The following is a 6738-nucleotide window of genomic DNA, read 5'->3' as shown; positions in this document are numbered from 1 at the left end:
ATCCTGAAGGTCGGGGTCGCGCAAGGGTCGACATGGGTCGAGGTGGACTATCATGCGAAACCACTTTTTTCGGTCCCTACGGTGCCCCTAGATGATGAAAAGTACAATCCGAGGTTGATTACGAACACTTTTGTGCACCCCCTTCCGTAGAGCAAAATCCTGAAGGTCGGGGTTGCGCACAAGTCGACCCCCTTCCGTAGAGCAAAATCCTGAAGGTCGGGGTCGCGCAAGGGTCGACATGGGTCGAGGTGGACTATCATGCGAAACCACTTTTTTCGGTCCCTACGGTGCCCCTAGATGATGAAAAGTACAATCCGAGGTTGATTACGAACACTTTTGTGCACCCCCTTCCGTAGAGCAAAATCCTGAAGGTCGGGGTTGCGCACAAGTAGACCCCCTTCCGTAGAGCAAAATCCTGAAGGTCGGGGTCGCGCAAGGGTCGACATGGGTCGAGGTGGACTATGATGCGAAACCACTTTTTTCGGTCCCTACGGTGCCCCTAGATGATGAAAAGTACAATCCGAGGTTGATTACGAACACTTTTGTGCACCCCCTTCCGTAGAGCAAAATCCTGAAGGTCGGGGTCGCGCAAGGGTCGACATGGGTCGAGGTGGACTATCATGCGAAACCACTTTTTTCGGTCCCTACGGTGCCCCTAGATGATGAAAAGTACAATCCGAGGTTGATTACGAACACTTTTGTGCACCCCCTTCCGTAGAGCAAAATCCTGAAGGTCGGGGTCGCGCAAGGGTCGACATGGGTCGAGGTGGACTATCATGCGAAACCACTTTTTTCGGTCCCTACGGTGCCCCTAGATGATGAAAAGTACAATCCGAGGTTGATTACGAACACTTTTGTGCACCCCCTTCCGTAGAGCAAAATCCTGAAGGTCGGGGTTGCGCACAAGTAGACCCCCTTCCGTAGAGCAAAATCCTGAAGGTCGGGGTCGCGCAAGGGTCGACATGGGTCGAGGTGGACTATCATGCGAAACCACTTTTTTCGGTCCCTACGGTGCCCCTAGATGATGAAAAGTACAATCCGAGGTTGATTACGAACACTTTTGTGCACCCCCTTCCGTAGAGCAAAATCCTGAAGGTCGGGGTTGCGCACAAGTAGACCCCCTTCCGTAGAGCAAAATCCTGAAGGTCGGGGTCGCGCAAGGGTCGACATGGGTCGAGGTGGACTATCATGCGAAACCACTTTTTTCGGTCCCTACGGTGCCCCTAGATGATGAAAAGTACAATCCGAGGTTGATTACGAACACTTTTGTGCACCCCCTTCCGTAGAGCAAAATCCTGAAGGTCGGGGTCGCGCAAGGGTCGACATGGGTCGAGGTGGACTATCATGCGAAACCACTTTTTTCGGTCCCTACGGTGCCCCTAGATGATGAAAAGTACAATCCGAGGTTGATTACGAACACTTTTGTGCACCCCCTTCCGTAGAGCAAAATCCTGAAGGTCGGGGTCGCACAAGTGTGCACCCCCTTCCGTAGAGCAAAATCCTGAAGGTCGGGGTCGCGCAAGGGTCGACATGGGTCGAGGTGGACTATCATGCGAAACCACTTTTTTCGGTCCCTACGGTGCCCCTAGATGATGAAAAGTACAATCCGAGGTTGATTACGAACACTTTTGTGCACCCCCTTCCGTAGAGCAAAATCCTGAAGGTCGGGGTTGCGCACAAGTAGACCCCCTTCCGTAGAGCAAAATCCTGAAGGTCGGGGTCGCGCAAGGGTCGACATGGGTCGAGGTGGACTATCATGCGAAACCACTTTTTTCGGTCCCTACGGTGCCCCTAGATGATGAAAAGTACAATCCGAGGTTGATTACGAACACTTTTGTGCACCCCCTTCCGTAGAGCAAAATCCTGAAGGTCGGGGTTGCGCACAAGTAGACCCCCTTCCGTAGAGCAAAATCCTGAAGGTCGGGGTCGCGCAAGGGTCGACATGGGTCGAGGTGGACTATCATGCGAAACCACTTTTTTCGGTCCCTACGGTGCCCCTAGATGATGAAAAGTACAATCCGAGGTTGATTACGAACACTTTTGTGCACCCCCTTCCGTAGAGCAAAATCCTGAAGGTCGGGGTTGCGCACAAGTCGACCCCCTTCCGTAGAGCAAAATCCTGAAGGTCGGGGTCGCGCAAGGGTCGACATGGGTCGAGGTGGACTATCATGCGAAACCACTTTTTTCGGTCCCTACGGTGCCCCTAGATGATGAAAAGTACAATCCGAGGTTGATTACGAACACTTTTGTGCACCCCCTTCCGTAGAGCAAAATCCTGAAGGTCGGGGTTGCGCACAAGTCGACCCCCTTCCGTAGAGCAAAATCCTGAAGGTCGGGGTCGCGCAAGGGTCGACATGGGTCGAGGTGGACTATCATGCGAAACCACTTTTTTCGGTCCCTACGGTGCCCCTATATGATGAAAAGTACAATCCGAGGTTGATTACGAACACTTTTGTGCACCCCCTTCCGTAGAGCAAAATCCTGAAGGTCGGGGTTGCGCAAGGGTCGACATGGGTCGAGGTGGACTATCATGCGAAACCACTTTTTTCGGTCCCTACGGTGCCCCTAGATGATGAAAAGTACAATCCGAGGTTGATTACGAACACTTTTGTGCACCCCCAAAAATGGCCAAAATCCTGAAGGTCCGGGTTCTCGGGGCGGTCGAGGCCCTCGGACGTGCACGAAAAACCGGTACCCACGCCGAGCTTCAGAATTTGGTCTCCAGAGACTAAGTCCCAACCGAAACTGGCAACCCACAAAAGTGTACCAAGGAGTGGTCGGATCGAGTTACAGTGTTCGAGAGTATTGACGAGGATGGTTATACGCAACTTTTTGCTAAAGGTGTCCAAGACCGTCAGACCCTTACTTACGGAGATATAAGACACGTGCGTGGTTGCCCGTGCCGAGCTTCAGAAATGTTGCTCCAGAGACTAAGTCCCAGAAAACCTTCCGACCTCAAAAACTCCCAGAAGGAGTCGTCGGATCGTTTCGCGATGTTCTAGCGAAATGTTCAGCTCGACGAAATGCAACTTTTACCTTAAGGGGTCCAAGACCGTCAGACGCTTAGGTACGGAGATACGGGCATGGGTCGGTTTTTCCCATACAAAATACCCCATGGAAAACTGCAAAACCCAAAAACAGGTCGAAGGAGTGGTCGGATCGTTTCGTGGTGTTCTAGTGAAATGTTCCATTCGATAGGGCGCAACTTTTTGCTAAAGGTGTCCAAGACCGTCAGACCCTTACTTACGGAGATATAAGACACGTGCGTGGTTGCTCGTGCCGAGCTTCAGAAATGTTGCTCCAGAGACTAAGTCCCAGAAAACCTTCGGACCCCAAAAACTCCCAGAAGGAGGCCTCGGATCGTTTCGCGATGTTCTAGTGAAATGTTCAGCTCGACGGAATGCAACTTTTACCTAAAGGGGTCCAAGACCGTCAGACGCTTAGGTACGGAGATACGGGCATGGGTCGGTTTTCCCCATACAAAATACCCCATGGAAAACTGCAAAACCCCAAAACAGGTCGAAGGAGTGGTCGGATCGTTTCGTGGTGTTCTAGTGAAATGTTCCATTCGATAGGGCGCAACTTTTTGCTAAAGGTGTCCAAGACCGTCAGACCCTTACTTACGGAGATATAAGACACGTGCGTGGTTGCTCGTGCCGAGCTTCAGAAATGTTGCTCCAGAGACTAAGTCCCAGAAAACCTTCGGACCCCAAAAACTCCCAGAAGGAGTCGTCGGATCGTTTCGCGATGTTCTAGTGAAATGTTCAGCTCGACGAAATGCAACTTTTACCTAAAGAGGTCCAAGACCGTCAGACGCTTAGGTACGGAGATACGGGCATGGGTCGGTTTTCCCCATACAAAATACCCCATGGAAAACTGCAAAACCCCAAAACAGGTCGAAGGAGTGGTCGGATCGTTTCGTGGTGTTCTAGTGAAATGTTCCATTCGATAGGGCGCAACTTTTTGCTAAAGGTGTCCAAGACCGTCAGACACTTACTTACGGAGATATAAGACACGTGCGTGGTTGCTCGTGCCGAGCTTCAGAAATGTTGCTCCAGAGACTAAGTCCCAGAAAACCTTCGGACCCCAAAAACTCCCAGAAGGAGTCGTCGGATCGTTTCGCGATGTTCTAGTGAAATGTTCAGCTCGACGGAATGCAACTTTTACCTCAAGGGGTCCAAGACCGTCAGACGCTTAGGTACGGAGATACGGGCATGGGTCGGTTTTTCCCATACAAAATACCCCATGGAAAACTGCAAAACCCAAAAACAGGTCGAAGGAGTGGTCGGATCGTTTCGTGGTGTTCTAGTGAAATGTTCCATTCGATAGGGCGCAACTTTTTGCTAAAGGTGTCCAAGACCGTCAGACCCTTACTTACGGAGATATAAGACACGTGCGTGGTTGCTCGTGCCGAGCTTCAGAAATGTTGCTCCAGAGACTAAGTCCCAGAAAACCTTCGGACCCCAAAAACTCCCAGAAGGAGGCCTCGGATCGTTTCGCGATGTTCTAGTGAAATGTTCAGCTCGACGGAATGCAACTTTTACCTAAAGGGGTCCAAGACCGTCAGACGCTTAGGTACGGAGATACGGGCATGGGTCGGTTTTCCCCATACAAAATACCCCATGGAAAACTGCAAAACCCCAAAACAGGTCGAAGGAGTGGTCGGATCGTTTCGTGGTGTTCTAGTGAAATGTTCCATTCGATAGGGCGCAACTTTTTGCTAAAGGTGTCCAAGACCGTCAGACCCTTACTTACGGAGATATAAGACACGTGCGTGGTTGCTCGTGCCGAGCTTCAGAAATGTTGCTCCAGAGACTAAGTCCCAGAAAACCTTCGGACCCCAAAAACTCCCAGAAGGAGGCCTCGGATCGTTTCGCGATGTTCTAGTGAAATGTTCAGCTCGACGAAATGCAACTTTTACCTAAAGGGGTCCAAGACCGTCAGACGCTTAGGTACGGAGATACGGGCATGGGTCGGTTTTCCCCATACAAAATACCCCATGGCAAACTGCAAAACCCCAAAACAGGTCGAAGGAGTGGTCGGATCGTTTCGTGGTGTTCTAGTGAAATGTTCCATTCGATAGGGCGCAACTTTTTGCTAAAGGTGTCCAAGACCGTCAGACCCTTACTTACGGAGATATAAGACACGTGCGTGGTTGCCCGTGCCGAGCTTCAGAAATGTTGCTCCAGAGACTAAGTCCCAGAAAACCTTCGGACCCCAAAAACTCCCAGAAGGAGGCGTCGGATCGTTTCGCGATGTTCTAGTGAAATGTTCAACTCGACGGAATGCAACTTTTACCTCAAGGGGTCTGTGACCGTCAGACGCTTAGGTACGGAGATACGGGCATGGGTCGGTTTTCCCCATACAAAATACCCCATGGAAAACTGCAAAACCCAAAAACAGGTCGAAGGAGTGGTCGGATCGTTTCGTGATGTTCTACTGACTTTTTAGGCTTACCGAGACACAACTTTCCGCAGAAGGGTGCAAAACTGTCAGACTCATAGTTTCGGAGATACAAGCATGGGTCATGTTTGCTCGTGCCGAGCTTCAGAATTTTCCATGGCCAAAAAGCCCTAGAATTTGACATTTCACTATTATAGGGAGGTATGGTTGTACTGAGTCGTCATAGAAAGTTTAGCCTCCTCATGTAAACTGACGATTCGATATCAGGGAGGTCGGGAGTTGTCGAAAAGAGACCCTAGGACCTAATACTAGACCCATGTAGTGGCAAGGTGTTTCGGCCCGTGGGTGACGGTTGTATGAAATTTGGGTGACGGGAACTACGACTGGTTCTGGTACCGGGAAGGTGTGTCCTGGTGTCCGGAGGCGTTTTAAGGGTAGCTGGGTGGTCGGAACGGTGACCTAGGGTGGTTTTGGGTTAAATCACCTACCTCCACCGATGGTCAACCAGAGGCTATTGGTACATGGAAAACACCCTGGGAAGGTGTCCCAGGGCTCGGAGTAGTAGTAACAAGGGATGCCGCTGTCTCTAGGTCGCGGAACCACTGTGCTTGCCTGCAACACAGTCCTAGGGAGAGCGGCCGAAAGGTTCCGCACGGTGACTTGCACCCACCGGGGAAGGGGTCAAGTAGCCAAGAGGTGTCCAACCAAGGGTTAGTGGTACATGGAAAACACCCTGGGAAGGTGTTCCAGGGCTCGGAGTAGTAGTAACAAGGGGTGCCGCTGTCTCTAGGTCGCGGAACCACTGTGCTTGCCTGCAACACAGTCCTAGGGAGAGCGGCCGAAAGGTTCCGCACGGTGACTTGCACCCACCGGGAATGGGGTCAAGTAGCCAAGAGGTGTCCAACCAAGGGTTAGTGGTACATGGAAAACACCCTGGGAAGGTGTCCCAGGGCTCGGAGTAGAGTGACTTGCACCCACCGGGAAAGGGGTCAAGTAGCCAAGAGGTGTCAGAACTCGTAGATCTTGAGGAGACGGTGCTTAGCACCGACACGTTGTTACTTCTTGAGTGTTGTACGGCCATCCAACCTGGGTGGGAAGTACCGCGGTACCGGGTATACCCCGATCTCGCTTCAAACGGTGAAACGAACAATACTAGTTGAGCTCGGCGTAATGTAGAGATGAGCGATGAACCAAACACGGAGAGTGCATAGGACCCGGAACGGTTAAAGGTTCCGCCGGTTCATGAGGAGGCGAAGCTAAGATGAGTCGGGAACAAACAAGGGACCCGCCAGAGTGTCAGCTGGCGCGCTTCCGAGAGCTCCGCACGAGGTGCAC

Source organism: Anopheles nili, assembly GCF_943737925.1.
Source record: "Anopheles nili chromosome X unlocalized genomic scaffold, idAnoNiliSN_F5_01 X_unloc_26, whole genome shotgun sequence".
Taxonomy (NCBI): domain Eukaryota; kingdom Metazoa; phylum Arthropoda; class Insecta; order Diptera; family Culicidae; genus Anopheles; species Anopheles nili.
Note: the sequence above shows the minus strand (reverse complement) of the source record.